Source organism: Panthera leo, chromosome B1, assembly GCF_018350215.1.
Source record: "Panthera leo isolate Ple1 chromosome B1, P.leo_Ple1_pat1.1, whole genome shotgun sequence".
Taxonomy (NCBI): domain Eukaryota; kingdom Metazoa; phylum Chordata; class Mammalia; order Carnivora; family Felidae; genus Panthera; species Panthera leo.
In genome coordinates, this window is record NC_056682.1 from 89186862 (window position 1) to 89206094 (window position 19233).

The following is a 19233-nucleotide window of genomic DNA, read 5'->3' on the forward strand; positions in this document are numbered from 1 at the left end:
AATTTCTCTGTAAGCTTCTTGTTAATTAAAAATGGTTTCTAATAAATAAATCAGATTTTGTCATATCAGTCAGTAAACAAGATAACATCTTTATTGACTAAGTGACTTACATTTTGTAAATGTGGAGAGGAATTGGCTTCAAATTTTAGAACTAAATTTGAAAATTAAAATTTTATATTGGAAACTTTAAATAACATGACATTAAGATTTGTTCTAATAAAAGATTTCCGTTTTTTTAAGATTGCACCTTTTATTTTTTTAAGTTTATTTTTTTATTTTTTTAAATTTACATCCAAATTAGTTAGCATATATTGCAACAATGATTTCAGGAGTAGATCCCTTAGTACCCCTTACCCATTTAGCCCCCAACTCCACACAAGCCCTCCAGTAACCCTCAGTTTGTTCTCCATATTTATGAGTCTCTTCTGTTTTGTCCCTCTCCCTGTTTTTATATTATTTTTGCTTCCCTTCCCTTATGTTCATCTGTTTTGTCTCTTAAAATCCTCATATGAGTAAAGTCATATGATTTTTGTCTTTCTCTGACTGAATAATTTCACTTAGCATAATACCCTCCAGTTCATCCACGTAGTGGCAAATGACAAGATTTCATTCTTATTAATTGCCGAGTAATAATCCGTTGTATATAGATACCACAACGTCTTTATTCATTCATCCATCGATGGACATTTCGGCTTTTTCCATACTTTGGCTATTGTTGATAGTGCTGCTATAAACATGGGGGGTGCACGTGTCCCTTCGAAACAGCACACCTGTATCCCGTGGATAAATGCCTAGTAGTGCAATTGCTGGGTCATAGGGTAGTTCTATTTTTAGTTTTTTGATGAACCTCCATACTGTTTTCCAGAGTGGCTGCACCAGCTTGCACTCCAGCAGCGATGCAAAAGAGATCCTCTTTCTCCGCATCCTCACCAACATCTCTTGTTGCCTGAGTTGTTCATGTTAGCCATTCTGACAGGTGTGAGGTGATATCTCACTGTGGTTTTGATTTGTATTTCCCTGATGATGAGTGATGTGGAACATTTTTTCATGTGTCGGTTGGCCATCTGGATGTCTTCTTTGGAGAAGTGTCTATTCATGTCTTTTGCCCAATTTTTCACTGGATTATTTGTTTTTTGGGTGTTGAGTTTGATAAGTTCTTTATAGATTTTGGATACTAACCCTTATCTGCTATGTCGTTTGCAAATATCTTCTCCCATTCTGTCGGCTGCCTTTTAGTTTTTCTGATTTTTTCCTTCGCTGTGCAGAAGCTTTTTATTTTGATGAGGTCCCAGTAGTTCATTTTTGCTTTTGTTTCCCATGCCTCCGGAGACCTGTTGAGTAAGAAGTTGCTGTGGCCAATAACAAAGAGGTTTTGCGGGCTGTCTCCTCGAGGATTTTGATGGCTTTCTGTCTTATATTTAGGTCTTTCATCCATTTTGAGTTTATTTTTGTGCATGGTGTAAGAAAGTGGTCTAGGTTCATTCTTCTGCATGTCGCTGTCCAGTTTCCCCAGCACCACTTGCTGAAGAGACTGTCTTTATTCCATTGGATAGTCTTTCCTGGTTTGTCAAAGATTAGTTGACGATAGGTTTGTGGGTCCATTTCTGGGTTCTCTATTCTGTTCTATTGATCTGAGTGTCTGTTCTTGTGCCAGTACCATACTGTCTTGATGATTACAGCTTTGTAATATAGCTTGAAGTCCAGGATTGTGATGCCTCCTGCTTTGATTTTCTTTCTCGAGATTGCTTTGGATATTCTGGGTCTTTTCTCATTCCATACAAATTTTAGGATTATTTGTTCTAGCTCTGTGAAGAATGCTGGTGTTATTTTGATAGGGATTGCATTGAATATGTAGATTGCTTTGGGTAGTATTGACATTTTAACAATATTTGTTCTTCCTATCCAGGAGCATGGAATCTTTTTCCATTTTGTGTGTGTGTGTGTGTGTGTGTGTGTGTGTGTGTGTGTGTGTCTTCTTCAATTCCTTTCATAAGCTTTCTATAGTTTTCAGTGTATAGATTTTTCACCTCTTTGGTTAGATTTATTCCTATGTATTTTATGGGTTTTGGCACAACTGAAAATGGGATCGATTCCTTGATTTCTTTTTGTGTCACTTCATTGTTGGTGTATAGGAATGCAATTGATTTCTGTGCATTGATTTTATATCCTGCAATATTGCTGAATTCATGAATCAATTCTAGCACTATTTTGGTCGAATTTTTTGGGTTTTCCATATATATCTGCGAAGAGTGAAAGTTAGACCTCCTCCTGGCCAATTTGGAGGCCTTTTATTTCCTTGTGTTGTCTGATGGCAGAGGCTAAAACTTCCAATACTATGCTGAATAACAGTGGCAAGATTGGACATCCCTGTCTTGTTCCTGACCTTAGGGAGAAAGCTCTCAGTTTTTCCCCATTGAGGAGGATATTAGCATTGGGTTGCTTATATATGGCTTTTATGATCTCAAGGTATGATAATTCTATCCCTACTTTCTTGAGGGTTTTTATCAAGAAAGGATTCTGTATTTTGTCAAATGCTTTCTCTGCATCTATTGAGAGGATCATATGGTTCTTGTCCTTTCTTTTATTCATGTGATGAATCATGTTAATTGTTTTGCAGATATTGAACCAGCCCTGCATCCCAGGTATAAATCCCACTTGGTCGTGGTGAATAATTTTTTTAATGTATTGTTGGATCCAGTTCACTAATATCTTGTTGAGGATTTTTGCATCCATGTTCATCAGGGAAATTGGTCTGTAGTTCTCCTTTTTAGTGGGGTCTCAGTCTGGTTTTGGAGTCAAGGTAATGCTGGCTTCATGGAAAGAATTTGGAATTTTTCCTTCCATTCCTATTTTTTGGAACAGCTTCAAGAGAATAGGTGTTCACTCTTAAATGTTTGGTAGAATTCCCCTGGAAAGCCATCTGGCCCTGGACTCTTGTTTTTTGGCAGATTTTTGCTTACTAATTTGATTTCCTTACTGGTTATGGGTCTGTTCAAATTTTCTGTTTCTTCCTGTTTCAGTTTTGGTAGTGTATATGTATCTAGGAGTTTGTCCATTTCTTCCAGATTGCCCATTTTATTGGCATATAATTGCTCAAAATATTCTCTTATCATTGTTTTTATTTCTGCTGTGTTGGTTGGGATCCCTCCTCTTTCATTCTTGATTTTGTTTATTTGGGTCCTTTACTTTTTGTTTTTGATCAAACTGGCTGGTGGTTTATCAATTTTGTTAATTCTTTCAAAGAACCAACTTCTGGTTTCATTGATCTGTTCTACTGTTTTTTGTTTTGTTTTGTTTTGGTTTGGTTTGGTTTGGTTTGGTTTCGATAGCATTAATTTCTGTTCTAATCTTTATTATTTCCTATCTTCTTCTGGTTTTGTTTTTTATTTGCTGCTCCTTTTCCAGCTCCTTAAGGCGTATGGTGAGGTTGTGTATCTGAGGTCTTTCTTCCTTCTTTAGGAAGGCCTGGATTGCTATATACTTTCTTCTTATGACCGCCTTTGCTGCATCTCAGAGGTTTTGGGTTGTGGCATTATCATTTTTATCGGCTGCCATATACTTTTTAATTTCCTCTTTAACTTCTTGATTGGCCCATTCATTTTTTAGTAGGATGTTCTTCAGCCTCCAAGTATTTGTTACCTTTCCAAATTTTTTCTTGTGGTTGATTTCAACTTTCATTGCATTGTGGTCTGAAAATATGCATGGTATGATCTAGATTTTTTGTACTTACTTAGGGCTGATTTGTGTCCCAGTATATGGTCTATTCTGGAGAATGTTCCATGTGCACTGGAGAAGAATTTATATTCCACTGCTTTAGATGCAATGTTCTGAATATATCTGTTAAGTCCATCTGGTCCAATGTGTCATTCAAAGCCATTGTTTCCTTGTTGATTTTTCTGATTAGATTATCTGTCCATTGCTGTGAGTGGGGTGTTGAAGCCTCCTAATATTATGGTATTACTATCAATGAGTTTCTTTATGTTTCTGATTAATTGATTTATATATTTGTGTACTTTCACATTGGTTCATAAATGTTTATAATTGTTAGGTCTTCTTGATGGATAGACCCCTTGATTATGATATAATGCCCTTCTGCATCTCTTGATACAGTCTTTATTTTAAAGTCTAGATTGTCTGATAAAAATATGGTACTCTGGCTTTCTTTTGTTGACTGTTAGCATGATAGATGGTTCTCTACCCCCTTATTTTCAATCTGAAAGTGTCTTAGGTCTAAAGTGGGTTTCTTATATACAGAATATAGATAGATCTTGTTTTCTTATCCATTCTGTTACCCTATGTTTTTTGATTGGAGCATTGAGTCCATTGACATTTGGAGTGAGTACTGAAAGATATGAATTTATTGCCATTATGATGCTTGTAGAATTGGAGTATCTGGTGGTGTTCTCTGGACCTTTCTAATCTTTCTTTCTTTCTTTCTTTCTTTCTTTCTTTCTTTCTTTCTTTCTTTCTTTTCTTTCTTTCATTTTCATCATTTCTCCCCTCAGAGAGTCCCCCTTAAAATTTCTTGCAGGGCTGGTTTAGTGGTCACAAACTCCTTTAGTTTTTCTTTGTCTGGGGAAACTTTTTTTTCTCCTATTTTGAATTACAGCTTTGCTGGATAAAGAATTCTTCACTGCATATTTTTCTGATTCAGCACACTGGATATATCCTGAAACTCCTTTCTGGCCTGCCAAGTTTCTGTGGATAGGTCTGCTGCAAACCTGATATGTCTTCCCTTGTAGGTTAGGGATTTTTTTTTTCCCTTGCTGCTTTCATGATTCTCTCCTTGCCTGAGTATTTTGTGAATTTGACTATGATATGCCTTGTTGATGATTGGTTTTTGTTGAATCTACTGGGGGGTCCTCTGTGCTTTCTGGATTTTGATGTCTGTGTCTTTCCCCAGGGTAGGAAAGTTTTCTGCTATGATTTGCTCACATAACCCTTCTACCCCTCTTTCTCTCTCTTCCTCTTCTGGGACCCCTATGATTCTGGTTGTTCCTTTCTAATGAGTCACTGATTTCTCTAATTATTAAATCATATTCTTTTGCCTTCATCTCCCTCTTTTTTTCTGATTCATTATTCTCCATAAGTTTGTCCTCTATATTTTGTTGATTCTCTGTTCTACCTCATCCATCCTTGCTGGTGCGGCACCCATCCATGATTGCACCTCAGTTATAGCATTTTTTATTTCATCCTGACTAGTTTTTACTTCTTTTATCTCAACAGAAAAGGATTCTACTCTATTTTCGACTCCAGCTAGTATTCTTATTTTTTTTTTTTTAATTTTTTTTTTTTTTAACGTTTATTTATTTTTGAGACAGAGAGAGACAGAGCATGAACGGGGGAGGGTCAGAGAGAGAGGGAGACACAATCGGAAGCAGGCTCCAGGCTCTGAGCCATCAGCCCAGAGCCCGACGCGGGGCTCGAACTCACGGACCATGAGATCGTGACCTGAGCTGAAGTCGGAGGCTTAACCGACTGAGCCACCCAGGCACCCCCAGCTAGTATTCTTATTATCATGATTCTAAATTCTGGTTCAGACATCTTGCTTATATCTCTGTTGTTTAAATCCCTGGCTGTTGTTTCTTCGTGCTCTTTCTTTTGGGGTTAATTCCTTCGTTTCATCATTTTGAAGGAAGAAAAGGAAATAATGAGGTAGAAAAATTAAAAAAATAAAATTAAAAAATATTAAAATTAAAAAATTAAACAGACACACACACACACAATTGAATAAATGATGCTAGATCCTAGATGTGTTTTGTTCTGGGTATTGAAAGTGGTTTGATAGATTAGGGAAAAAAAAATGGGAAAGAAAAAGAAATCATTTGAAAAAATGAATACACTGAAGTAGACTACAATGAAATGATAGGAGTAAAATAGAATTTGAAAAAGTGTACATGAAAGTAAATAATATAGTAGAAAAAATTAAATAAAAATATTTTTAGTAGAAATTGAAAGTAAAAATGAAGTCTTTCTCTTTCTGTATTCAAGAAAAAGAAAAGGAATGAAAAAGAGAAAACAGGGAAAAAAAAGGAAATCATTTGAAAATTTGAAAAAGTGAATACACTGAAGTAGACTGTAATAAAATGATGGACGTAAAATAGAATTTGAAGAAAATTACAAAAAATTAAAAAAATAGTAAAAAAATTAAGAAAAATATTTTTAATAAAAATTTAAAATAAAAATGAATTTTTTCTTTCTGTATTCAAGAAAAAGAAAAGAAGTGAAAAAGAGAAAAAAGGGAAAGAATGAAAATTGAATAGATAGACCTGCTAACAGATTTAAATAGGACTGAAATTACTTCATTTTCCCCTAGAAGTCAGACTATGACGCAATCTATAGTCCACAAACTAAGCAAAGGGCAAGACTTGTGTTCTTGAAGAGCGAGGTTGGCCTAGTTGGGTGGGACTCAGTGTAATGGCTCTGTTCTCCACTAGATGGCACTGATAGCCTACTGGGGTGAAGTGTTGTGGCGCTTGTAGGTGCGTATGCACATCAGTGGGAGCTGTGAAAATGGCGTCACCCAGCTACCCAGTCTCTAGTATCCAAACTCTGTTCTCCCCCATCAGCAATCACACTGTCCTGTCCTCTGTCTTCAGCTTTCATCTACTCCCCACTTTTTCACTGTGACCAAGCCCCAGTACCTATCTCCCAAGTTTTGTCTCAGATGCGGCTGTTTTCCCTGGCCCCTTACTTCTGAAGGACTGTGGCTTTGATCTGCTCTGCCCCTCTGTGGAAGGGTCTCCCTGAGCAATGGCCAAATGTTGGCTGCACCCTGGAACACTTGCTGGACCCTGCTGCTGCCGGTGCCCCAAGACTGCGGCCAGGTGCCAGCCCACCCCAGAAACAGTTCATGAGATAATGTAGCAGCAGCGTTTCAGGGATTATGGAAAATCACAACACACATCTGGCACCAGGCATCACCTTTAACGACCCTGTTCCAGCACCAGCAAATGTGCTCATTCTCTGGGGTCTGCTGGGACCAGGTGTCTTCAACAGTCCCTACCAAATATCCTTCCAGCAGTGGAACCACTTTTCCCCGTGAGGCCCAAGAACCTCCTGGACCCCACTCTGCTCCTGGGATTCGCCTTTCCCACCAGAGCACCGCCAGGTATCAAGCTGTGGAGTTGCAGGCTTTATGCTCCCCTTGTTTACAGTCTTAATGGAATATAAACCCTCTCCTTTCTCCTTTCTCCCTTTTTAGTTCAGTCCCTGTGGTTGTTACCATTGTTCCACTTTCTCTCCAGCTGCTTTTGGGGAGGGGTGCTTTTCCCGTATTCTCCCCGCCCCCACCGTGTCCATCCTCTCTCTGTCTGCAAAAACGGCTCCCTGCCCGCTGTGGCTTCTCGCTCCCCAAGTTCACCTCTCTGCACTGTGTGCCTGCTGAATTCTGTGGTTCAGGTTGTGCAGATTGCTGTGTTAATCCTCCAATCAGTTTTCCAGGTATACAAGATGGTTTAGTGTTGGTCTGGCTGTATTTCATGGATGCAAGACACACAAAAAACCTCCATGCTGTTCCACCATCTTGGCTCCTCCTGTTCTACTAAAAGATTTTTATGGGAGAGAAATGTGCCAGGATCAAACATTACTGCATTAGGCTTTTTTTTTTCTAAACATATTTAAATGACTTTAAAATCACATTTGTTCATGTCTTCTGGTCATTATTTTCAATGTTAAAAAGAACAATTTCTACATTTAGAATTTCCATAGAACAAGATTAATAAACTAAAAAGACAGCACCACTTTGTAACATTCAAAGTAGCCTAGTAGTAATAATAGAAATTTACTAATTTCTAGGTTAAATTAGTTTAAGTTTTTAAAAATGCTTACAGTAATTATCCTAATTAATCTGACCATGTTTTCTTTTGGTGAATTTATAAGATTTTAAAACTCCATTTAACCCTAAAGAAAAGCCTTTTTTCTTAAAGCTCTTATTTCTTTTCAATTATACTTCCAATTATGTTAATAAATCAGACTTAGCTTCATAAATTAATACAGCTAAAGAAAATTTTCAGTAATGCATTGACATATTCTCAGTAATTTTAAATAAAAGTAACGTACTATTTAAGGATGATAGATTGGGCTTTGATGATGTAATGAATATACATATATATTAAAAAGAATCACACAAAAGCTTTTTTTTTGTTCTTCTATGGTTACATGTCAATATCAAAATGTTAGTCTGCATTTTTCTAACTACTTTTATTAGAAGTATCAAAATATTTGTGAGGGGTGACATAATCTAATTTCAGTCAGTTGAATGATGAAACTACTTACATGCTTTACATCTTCAGTAAAAAATTTTTTTAAAAAGTCAAAATTGGAAGAAATTGAAACAAGAACACTGCAAACTATAAAATATTCATTTCAGGTTTTACTCATCAAACTACTCATTGTGTATGCTTTTCATGATTTTTCAAAGTATTTGAATTTTTTTAAATTATTTTTAAGCAAAATTTGCATTTATGAACACTTTCAAAATGTACTAAAACAATCAGCTTCCCCTCTCCTGCACAAATAGGTAATCACTGTATTATTCTGGGTATGCGGGAGGCTATCTGTAACATATCACTTAATTTCTCCCTTTTGAATGGTATTCTCTTTGCAGCTCTCTGGTCAAGGAGAATATCTGATTTTACACCATCAGTGTAACAAGAAATTTCCCCGTCTCTACTTTTGCTGTTGACTGATGTACGATCACCGTAAATCAACTTGCTGCCTCTAATTGCAGATTGCTCTGTAGTAAAATAAGGAAGTCTGACTAAATCATCTTTAAGATCTATTCAGGAACTCATATTATATATAATCTCCATCCTCTGAAATGAAAACATGTCAGTTTCCATGCTCTTAGTGTCTCACCTTTCTTCCTCTTCATTTAGTTTTATTTATTTTGTTTTCAGTGTCTAGGTCTCTAGTGGAATAGGATATATGGGTATTATATTTTGAATGTGGAAGCCTAGTTTTGGGGCTTTGTTAACCCATATGGTATTATAGTAAATATCTTCTTGTATCCCTATTTTTAGCTAATGTCTAAGATACCATTTGTCAAGTAGTATAAATATGTGGTTTGAAAAATCAAATAGTGTTGTAAATTTATAATAATACGAGCCTTGTCCTATCCTTTTCTTACCTTCCTGGTGTATACCTTCAACTCTTAAGTTGTGTCTTTTGGAATTTAACTCCTAAGTTAATTAATTAACTAATTAAGTAAATATTAACTGAAAAATAGTCATGTATTTATCTTTTCATCTTGGAAAATATCTACCAAATTCCTATTCTCAAAGATAAAAGAGTTTTACTTTCTTACTATTGACCCTTTTTTTTTTCCTATTGAAACATGATTCATGCTAAATTTCAAGTGAGAGGAAGTAATCGTTAACAAAATGTGTGTAATTAAACGAAACTACAAGTCATGTTAAGTCTCCGTCAGTGTCCAGAATAGTGTAAAACTGGAATATGGTGTGCACTAACAACTTAACTGTAGTATGAAGTTTAAAGGACAAAGGCATTAAAATAGCTATAGGTTTAATATGAATATAAAACTGATGATGTTCTGATACCGTTAACAGCAGTCATTTGGCAAGATAAAATATCACCAAATAAGAACAGTAAAAGCCTACTTTAAGGGAATAAAAGACATGTGTAGTATTCTATGTAGCGGAATGAAAATAACAAGGAACATGGATGTAAGAAGTAGAGCACCATGACCATCATCGTAAGCCTGTTCTGAAAAATAGATATGAATTACAGGGGGAGATAGGAGATCGCTGTGCATTTAAGAGATAAGTTCACTGCTAAAGATAAGATGAGTGCTGGGACGCCTGGGTGGCTCAGTTGGTTAAGTGGTCACCTTCAGCTCAGGTCATGAACTCTCATGGTTCATGAGTTCAAGCCCCGCGTTGGGCTCTGTGCTGACAGCATGAAGCCTGGAGCCTGCTTCCGATTCTGTGTCTCCCTCTTTCTCTGCCCCTTCCCCATTCGCACTCTGTCTCTCTCTGCCTTTCAAAAAAAAAAAGAATAAATGCTAAAAAAAAAAAAAAGATAAGGTGAGTGCTGACTTCTGTCTTATGATCATTTATATCAGAAAAAAATGGTTATTTATAAATATTCCTTTACAAGCTCTAAAATCTGCTTTCATGCTGTTTTTTTAATGCCTACATAAGGTAGGTATGATTTTATTTTTAACACCACCCTGCAGTCTCAGAAAGTATTTATATGAAAACAATCACTACCTGTTTGAGACAAATGCTCTTGAAAAGATGAAGTGTTTGGATTAATCAACTCCTTATTCCCTTTAATATTTGTATGGTTACTTTCATTAATTAGGCTGTTTCAAAATATCCCTTCTTTTTTCTTGGTGTAAAGAAATGATAACTATTGACTGAAAGTTTCATGGGAATAGGTCTGCCTGAAACGGTACGCGTATTACCCACAGTCCTTTCTGCAGTGAGCACATGTGGGGCTATTGCTCCCATTTGTGGCCACTGCAGTGTGGCGTCTGAGACGTTGCCTCTTAAATGTGTGGCTTTAATGAATTTTAAATTTAATCTTAGTAGAAAAAAATCATACACAAAATAGAAAACAGAGTTCCAAGTAAGATCAACTTTGGTTTGAAAATTAGCTTATAAGTCAAGTTAAAAAATATGTGCAAATCTGATTTCCCTTTTAAATTTTTTTTTAACGTTTATTTATTTTTGAGACAGGGAGAGACAGAGCATGAACTGGGGAGGGTCAGCGAGAGGGAGACACAGAATCTGAAACAGGGTCCAGGCTCTGAGCTGTCAGCACAGAGCCCGACACGGGGCTCGAACTCACGGACCGCGAGATCATGACCTGAGCCGAAGTCGGCCACTTAGCCTACTGAGCCACCCAGGCACCCCTGATTTCCCTTTTAAATAATAAGTATGTATACATAGCTGTCTAATGGTTAGCATGGAATATGTTCATATGAAAGCAATCACATATATTTAAACATGAGAAGTCTTTGTTCTTTTAGCATTTGTTGCATAAAAGAACGCCATGTTTGAGATAATAAGCTTTTTGCCCAAAGTGCCTATTTTCTGACTTAGGGTTTTTCTAATTTAGGTTTTTCTCACTTAGGATTTGCATGTGAGTGTGTTGGAAAAGAAAATACAATAGTACACAGAGTGTGTGCATATGATTAATGCACTTTACTTTCATCCTTTAGTGTGTTTATTAATTCCAACCCTCTGTTATGAACACCTGTTACATACGGTTTGTCTTTGGTTAAAGCACTCCGTATATGTGTTGAAGACACAGAGATGATCAAATCTTCATCAAAACACTCAGAGGCTGACGTAGAGACTGACACTTATATGTGCTAATGAGGGAAACACAAGTGAAACAACACTTAACCTCAGGGATTGAGGTGCTGATTACAAATGAGTATACAAATGTTATGACATCACAACAAAGGAGCAGCAGCTCCCTCGGCACCGTCTGTGACTGCTTCTGTCTCTGGTTCTTCGATCCATGGAAAAGCTGCAGTCGTCTATTCACTCCTAACCACTCTTCAGCTGGCCCATTTCTTTCTGTTGCTTAACAGCAGTTCATATTTATATCAGTTAAAGGATAAAATAGAAGTCTGGACTTGAGGCACCTGGGCGGCTCTGTTGGTTACCCATCTGACTTTGGCTCAGGTCATGATCTCACGTTTTGTGAGTTCTAGCCCTGAATTGGTCTCTCTGCTGTCATCGCAGGGCCTACTTCAGATTCTCTCTCTTCCCCTCTCTGCCCCTCTCCCACTAGTGTTATCTCTCTCTCTCTCTCTCTCTCAAAAATAAATAAACTTAAAAAAAAGAAGCATCAGTATGATTGATGGAAATAAAGCCCGTTTTTTAAATACATATATATGTTTGAACTCAAAGGCTCAAGGTATTTATGTATAGGAAATACTTAGTCTATCCCAATTTTGCCTGTTAAATTCATCACAGCAGACTTGTGCATGTACTGATTTTTTTTTAAAGAATAGATAAAAATAAAAGCAAACTATGCAGGATTCTTGAAATACTTCTTATCTTTCTATTAAAATGCAAGATTAAAAAACTACTCTTAATAGAGATTTTTATTCAAGAATACTTATGTTGTCAGATTTAAAATTACATTATTTTCTACAATTACTACTAATTATAAATATAAAGTTTTTTGGGGTAAAAATCACATATGCAGAGTTTATATTAATGTCCTAAAATTGTTAAATATAGGTCTATGTTTTGAATAAGATGTTTAAATATGTTTTTTAGCTAAGCAAAAGAGGTTTTGAATCTTTAAAACACACTTTAAATGTGCATGATTTAGGAATAAGGTTGGAGTTTGGAGCTTAGAAAATAAAAATCTATGAGAAATCATGAGGTCAGTTAATTTAATTAAACTTAATTAATTTTCTGAAAACCCAAAATAAGTATTATAAACATGCTGAAGAAAGTGAATTAGAAGAGGATTAATAACAGGACTTTTAACAGTTGACATTTTCTTCTCATCTTTATTGCATGAAGTGACAAGGATTATGATTTTGTCTCTGGCTTACATAGCTGGATGGGCAGTACTACCTTTTACTTAGATGTATAACTGGAGAGGGGCAAATTTGGGGGTATGAAATCATGAGTTCAGTTTGGTCAAGCAGAGCGTGAAGTGTTTTGAAGTTCTCAAGAAAGATGTAAAGCACACTGTTGTGGACAGTGGTCTGAATCTGAGAAGAGACATTTCCTATCTTTTTGATGAAGAATCTTATGCATCAGCTTAGCACTCACATATATCTCCTTTAACCATACTTAATCCCCAGTGACGATAACAAAGCCATACTTCTGCCTAGCAGAAGACAACTATTCAGTGTACAAACAAAAATGCACAAACCCTCCCCCAGTGGAGGATACAAAGTCCTTGGGTGATGTTACTCTTTTTGATATCCTGAAACTTAAATATTACGATGTAAAGTTCATAGGCTGTAAATATTATGATATAAAGTCAACATATCTTATATATCATGTAGGCAGAATTATGACCTTGTTATTATCTTTATTTAGGGATTAAATATAGCTTAAGGAGATGTGTATGGGTACCAAGTTGACAAAAGGGGAGGCTTGTGATAGTGAATTTTGTGAGTCAACTCGGTTAGGGTGTGGTACCCACATATTTAGTCAAATATTTTTCTAGATGTTCTATGAAGGTGTTTTTTTAGATGAGATTAGCATTCAAATCAATAGACTTTGAGTAAAGAATATTACCCACTGTAATGTGGATAAACTTCATCCAATTACTCGAAGACCTTAAGAGAAAAAGTTAACTTCCTCCAAGGAAGAGAGAATTCTGTCTGCAAACTATCTTTGGACTTGAGCTACATTGTAAACTTTTCCCTAGGTTTCCAGCCTGCCAGTGTACCCTGAGGATTTTGGACTTACTAGCCTCCATAATTCTGTGAGCCAATTCCTTAAGATAAATACTGCTCCTCTCCTCTCTCTCTTTTATATTTTGTATTTCTGTGTGTGGGTATGCATGTGTGTGTGTGTGTGTGTACTTCTGTATATATACATACACATTCTATTTCCTATTTGTTCTTTTTCTCTAGGGAACCCTAATCCATCCTTTTCTCATTGATTTGCAACCCCACTTCCTCTATAGATCCTGTGGCATATGTGCTTGGAGGAGTATGAACTTTGAGTTCTATTTCATCTAGCCTAGTTTTAACTACTATGGCTTGATAATAGCCTTTTTTTTTTTTTTTCAAAAGTGCCCTCACTATTTTTGACTTTTACAGTCCTATTAGGATTATGGTATCAGCTTCTCAAGTTATGCTAAAATTCCTGGGGAGATTTTCATTAGAATGCCAATAGATTTTTTTTACTTGGAGAGGAAACTGTCCCATTTCTTCCATCTGTTAGCTTCTTCTTATTGCAGGTCTCCCCAATGTGGTTTGTAAGCATTGACTATGCCTTCATCCTCAGGGTAGTTTTCATGAGGGACCCACGTGTCTTGGGCTTGGGAAATATCTATAAAGGAAGGTTTTATGTTTTCCCCAGTATGGGACCTATAGTGCTCTCAGTTTTCAAAATCATAGGTTTGCATACTAATTTCTCAACTTATTCAACAAATATCACAGCGGCTTGAATTTAATACCCATATCTGTCTAAGGTTCCTGGCTTCTCAGGGGTCTTAAAATAGGGATACCTGGGTGGCTCAGTTGGTTGAGCATCCGACTTCAGCTCAGGTCATGATCTCCAGGTTTGTGAGTTTGAGCCCTGCATCTGGCTCTGTGCTGACAGCTCGGAGCTTGGAGCCTGCTTAAGATTCTGTGTTTCCTTCTCTCTCTGTCCCTCCCCTGTTCACACTCTGTCTCTCAAAAATAAATAAGCATAAAAAAACTAAAGGGCCTTAGGTAAATAAGTAGGCAAATAAGTAAATAGTCTTTCTTATTTTAACCTAGCCCCATAAAGAAGTGCAAGATTCTTGTAGTTTCCTAAACCAGTGACCAGATTTATTTCAGATTCCTTTTAACATATTCTCTCTGTCTTCTGATTTTTTTGTAGGTAGCTCAGCTTCAAATTCCTTTTTATTTGGCTTCTGATTCTTAGAATCCCTGGTCTATGTATATACCAAAAACATAGCTTCCTGCCATTACCTGGTTCTGACAGTCTCCAAACACATCCAGCATACTAGATTTCCTTATTTTTTCTTTGATTTCACTGATCATAATTACTAACGATATACTTACCTTTTCAGTTTTGATTTTCCAAAATCAAGTTGGTTATTGGATTAATTATCAATTCCAAGGCTTTTGGAGCAGTAACTTGGCAGTGAAATGATCACGTGGACTACATAAAATGTCTGCACTCTAGTGAGGGAATATTATGCTATATCGTTGACCTGCATTTTTTTCATTCATGAAACAGATAATGAAATAAACAACAGTTATGAGCATTGTTTTAGATACCATTTGTGGTACCTTCCAACTATTTATAATATAAACTTAACAAACAGGAAGCATTATAATATTTTACTTAATTCAACTATGTATGCATGCAAGAGGGGAAGAGAACAAAAAAATTAAAAATAATAAAGAGTACAGGTAATTTTGCTGACGTTTCAATCATGGTGCTCATTCCCAAAATGTAGTTGAGATGACAGACATGAATTAAGTAAGCTCTTCTAAAGTAAACACACAGACATTCACACGCACACACACACACACACACACACACACACAGAAAATGGCAACTAAAAGCAAATCACAAGTTTTTTTTTTTCTCATACTTAGCTGAGAAAACTGATTTCTTACAATGCCAGAAAAAAAGAACAAAAAGAAAAGAGAAAAAAGGAAAACAACAGAGAAACTGTTGCGTCAGCACATGTCTATGGGAAGTTCAGATATATTTTAAACATGTCTGATATTCCCTTTATGTTATTCCACTTGGAAGAGGTTATTCCATTTTCAAAAACCCAAAAATGAGGTCCTACAGCTTTACCTATAAGCATTAATTCTTTCTGAAAATTTGAATAGTTCATTCTATTTGATAAGTTCATTCTAAATAAACACTGAGATGATTAGATTAGATACATACAAAATTTGGACTATTGTGTCAACTGTGCTTTATTTTCTTTTTGTGTGTGTTATTTAAATCAGTTTTCCCTCCATAAATTACTAAGAAGAGGATTCTATGAATCCAAGGATTTCTTTCTTCCCCTCTCCCTCTCTCCTATTCTCTTTGACTTTTTCTCTCACTTCATTTTGAATATCAGATAGTATCAAATACAGGTATATCTATATCTCTTTTTTTATGTATGTTGGCACTTTATTCAGTTTATAGTTTGTTTTTTTTTACTTTTAAGTTTCTAACTTGATGAGTTTATTTATTTATTTATTTATTCATTTATTTATTTTTACATTTATTTATTTTTGAGAGACAGAGAAAGACACAGCACTAGTCGGAGAGGGATAGAGAGAGAGGGAGACACAGAATCTGAAGCTGGCTCCAGGCTCTGAGCCATCAGCTCAGAGCCTGACGTGAGGCTTGAACTCATGAACCGTGAAATCGTGACCTAAGCCGAAGCAGAAGCTTAACTGACTGAGCCACCCAGGCACCCCTCTAACTTGATGAGTTTAAATCTTACATCTTTTTTTTTTTCTTTAAACAAATAGCCATGTAAAACTACTGAATACAAATTCATCTACATTATAAAGTTTGGAAATTTTGTGATTTTATGATTTTTATTTTGCTAATAGTTCATAAAATTCATTTCTTATTTTAATCACAAATTGTGTTTAAAACAATATTTTCTCTTGGTTTGGTTGTTGTCGTTGTTATTTCTTTATTTTTAATAATGATATATTTTTATATTTTTATCAAGTACTTTGCTTCTTTTTCAATCTCAACTTGAGAAAATAACTGTCTCGTGTCTCTATGCCACCTTTTTAAAAACTAGCTTGTGAAGTGATCCATAAACATAAAATAATAAGATACATTCTCTCTTTGTAATGCTCAATTTTCAATATGTAGTAATAAAATCAGTCATATAATACCTTCTTATCAACTTTTCTATGTTCCTAACAGTAGATTCATAGATCTAAGGTGGTTGTTAAAGATGGAAATTACTGATCCCTCTTATATTCCTACTAAATTAAAATCCATAAATGCTAGTATGCTGTTTGTTCAGCTATTTTGTTTTTTGAATTCCACATAAGTAAAATATATAGAACACATCTTTCTCTGTCTAACTTATTTTACTTATTATAGTACCCTGTAGGTCCATCCAAATTGTCACAAATGGCCAGATTTGATTCTTTTTGGTGGCCAAGGAACATTCCATTATATTGGAATGTGTGTGTGTGTGTGTGTGTGTGTGTGTGTGTGTGTGTGTATTCTCTACATATACCACATTTTCTCTATATATACCACATCTATTGGTGGACACTTAGGTTGTTTCCATATCTTGGGTATTATAATTAATGCTGAAATCAATGTAACGGTGCATATTATCTTTTCAAATTACTGTTTTCATTTTCCTTGGATAAATACCTCTAAGTAGAATTACTGGATCATATGGTAGTTCTATTTTTAACTTCTTGAGGAACTTCCACACTATTTTCCATAGTGACTGTACCATTTTGCATTCCCATCAACAGTGCATGAGGGCTTTCTTTTTTCTGTATTCTCACCAACACTTTGTATTTCCTGTCTTTTTGATGATAGCTATTCTGACAGGTATGAGGTGATGGTAGTTCTCATTTTCCTGATCATTAGTGATTTTGAGCACCTTCTCATGCATCTGTTGGCCATCTGTGCATCTTCTTTGGATACATATCTATTCAGGTTCTCTGCCACTTTTAATTTCATTGTTTTTTTTTTTTTTGAGAGTTTTTTTTTTTTTTTTTTTTTGCTGAGTTCTGTGAGATTTTCTCTCTATTTTGGATATTATCCCCTTATTCGATATATCATTTGCAACTATCTTCTGTCATTCAGTGGGTTGACTTTTCATTTTGTTGGTCTTTTCCTTCACTGTAGAAAGCTTTTTAGTTTGAGGTAGTCCCATTTGCTTATTTTTTTGCTTTTGTTGCCCTTGCCTGAGGTGACAGATTAAAAAAAAAAAAAAAAAAAAAATATATATATATATATATATATATATATATATATATATAGTTAAAACCAAAGTCCAAGAATTTACCACCTACGTGCCTATGTTTTCTTCTAGCTTTAGGGTTCTTACACTTATGTCTGATTTCCTTTTGAGTTTATTTTTGTACATGCTGTAAGAAAGTGGTCCAGTTTCATTCTTTTGTATGTAGTTGTTCAATTTCACAACACCGTTTATTGAAGAGATTGAAGAGACTGCCTTTTTCCCCATTGTATATTCTTGCCTCCTTTGTCAAAGATTAATTAGGGGCACCTGGGTGGCTCAGTCGGCTAAGCGTCCGACTTCAGCTCAGGTCATGATCTCGCAGTCCATGAGTTTGAGCCCCGCGTCGGGCTCTCTGCTGACCGCTCAGAGCCTGGAGCCTGTTTCAGATTCTGTGTCACCCTCTCTCTCTGGCCCTCCCCCGTTCATGCTTTGTCTCTGTCTCAAAAATAAATAAACGTTAAAAAAATTTAAAAAAAAAGATTAATTCACCATATAAGTGCAGGTTTGTTTCTGGACTCTATTCTGTTCCATCGACTATGTGTCTACTTTTATGCTAGTACCATACTGTTTTGATTACTGTAGCTTTGTAGTATAGTTTGAAATCAGGACATGTGATACCTAGAGCTTTGTTATTCTTTCTCAAGATTGCTTTGGCTATTTGGGGTCTTTTGTGGTTCCATATAAATTTTAGGATTATTTGCCTTACTTTTGTGAAAAATGTCATCGGCATTTTGAAAAGGATTGCATTGAATTTGTGGATTGCTCTGGGTAGTATGAGCATGCAGCAATATTCATTTTTCCAATCCATGAGTATGGTATATGTTTCCATATAATTTGTGTTATCTTCTGTTCCATTCATCAATAATTTCAGAATACATGTCTTTTACCTCCTTGGTTAAATTTAGTCCTAGACTAAAATTTTAGACAAAATTTAGTATTTATGATGCAATGGAATTGTTTACCTAATTTCTTTTTCTCATAGTTCATTATTGGCATATAAAATGATTATATTAGCATATAAAAACAGGATTTTGCATATAAATCTTATATCTTACAAATATACTGAACTCATTTACTGAAAATTCTGGTTCTTTATGTCTCTTTTATATTTTACAATCAATCAATCAATCTGTTATTTAAACCCTAATAATTAAACAAGACCAAGGCAGTAGTAGACACAGTAGGTGTATTTTATTCAGTTTCCACAATAATCCTACTGTGGTATTGTTATTAAGAATTAGGGTGCTGAAGGGGCGCCTGAGTGTCTCAGTTGGTTAAGTGTCTAACTTCAGCTCAGGTCACCATCTTATGGTTCATGAGTTTGAGTCCTGCATCAGGCTCTGTGCTGATAGCTCATAGCCTGGAGCCTGTTGCAGATTCTGTGTCTCCTTCTCCCTCTGCCTCTCTCTCTCTCTCTCTCAAGAATAAATAAACATTAAAAACAAACAAACAAACAAACAAAAAGAATTAGGGTGCTGAAGCAATTTACATATGGTCATAATTTCAGTAAACTTAAGGTTCAGTTAAATCTCAGGTCATCCAGCTCCGGCGCCCTTGATCTTAACCACTATGTGTAAGACTCCCATTTGAATAGAGGCACAT

General features: G+C 35.7%; 1 long non-coding RNA gene across 1 annotated transcript in view; it reads right to left on the bottom strand.

The window, feature by feature from the left end:
* Positions 1-7505: 7505 nt before the first annotated feature.
* LOC122216993 overlaps positions 7506-19233 on the bottom strand; it is a 29760-nt gene continuing 18032 nt past the window's right edge. The window contains exons 3-5 of the long non-coding RNA XR_006201234.1: positions 14729-14880; positions 11235-11341; positions 7506-7543 (exon numbers count right to left, since the gene is read on the bottom strand). This is a non-coding gene — a long non-coding RNA (uncharacterized LOC122216993). The remainder of the gene's footprint in view (positions 7544-11234; positions 11342-14728; positions 14881-19233) is intronic.